Raw genomic sequence first — 1,265 nt, 5'->3', positions numbered from 1 at the left:
CCAATTCGAAACAAAAATAAATAGAAACAAAGTTCCAATAAAGGAAACCCATGGGCCATATTCTTCTCCAATCTGAGTTTTGCTCACGTCTCGAATGAATTCAAGGACATATTCGAAGAAATTCTGAATGTCAGTAGGAATCGTTTGTGGATTACGAACAGCTATAATGGCTGAACCTAATAAGATAGCAATTACAACCCAAGAAGTAATAAGTACTTGGGCATGGACTTGAAAACCTCCTATTTGCCAATAGAAATGTTGGCCAACTTCCACACCAGATATATCGTATAGCCCTTTTAGTAGTGTGTTGATAGAACATAATAGAACATTCATATTGCCCTCTGAAGGAAATAGAACTTTAAAAAGAATTATTTTGATTCAACCATCTATTTTTCGACTTGCCTACTTGAATTATATATTTTGTATATTAACTAATCACATAATACCCCTATGACTTGTATCTCTTTTGTGCGATTAAGGAATGGTAACCGATTTCATAAATCTATGGAGTTCCCCAAATAATTTATTTATCTTATATCTTATTATTAATCACGTATTTCGTATAGCTAGAACGACCCTCACAAATTGCAAATACTAATTTGTTAAGAATTAATCGGATTGAAGCTATAGCGTCATCATTTGCTGGAATCGAAATATCTGCAAGATCGGGGTCACAATTTGTATCGATTAAACAAATCGTTGGAATTCCCAAAATGATACATTCCCGAAGAGCCGTATATTCTTCTTGCTGATCAACGATTATTACAATATCGGGTAATCCCGTCATATATTTAATCCCGCCCAGATATGTTTGCAAGTGAGATAATTGTCTCTTCAACATAGCCGAATCTCGTTTCGGAAGACGGTTGAGTCTCCCCATCTTTTGTTCCATTCTCAAGTCCCTGAACTTATGAAGTATCGTTTCCGTAGTATACCAATTCGTTAACATACCACCGAGCCATTTTTTATTAACATAATGACAACGAGCCCTTATTGCAGCCCGTGCTACTGAATCAGCTGCTTTCTTTTTGGTACCAACAATTAAGAATTGTTTTCCCCTACTTGCTGCATCAAAAACTAAATCACAAGCTTCTGATAAAAAACGAGCGGTTCTAATAAGATTTATAATATGAATACCTTTACGCTTTGAGGAGATATAAGGTGCCATTCTAGGATTCCATTTACTAGTACCATGACCAAAATGAACTCCTGCTTCCATCATCTCTTCCAAATTTATGTTCCAATATCTTCTTGTCATTTCTCTC

Source organism: Corylus avellana, unplaced genomic scaffold, assembly GCF_965113065.1.
Source record: "Corylus avellana unplaced genomic scaffold, dhCorAvel1.hap1.2 HAP1_SCAFFOLD_219, whole genome shotgun sequence".
In the NCBI taxonomy this organism is placed as follows: domain Eukaryota; kingdom Viridiplantae; phylum Streptophyta; class Magnoliopsida; order Fagales; family Betulaceae; genus Corylus; species Corylus avellana.
The sequence above is the reverse complement of the archived record's forward strand: the minus strand, read 5'-3'. Positions refer to the sequence as shown.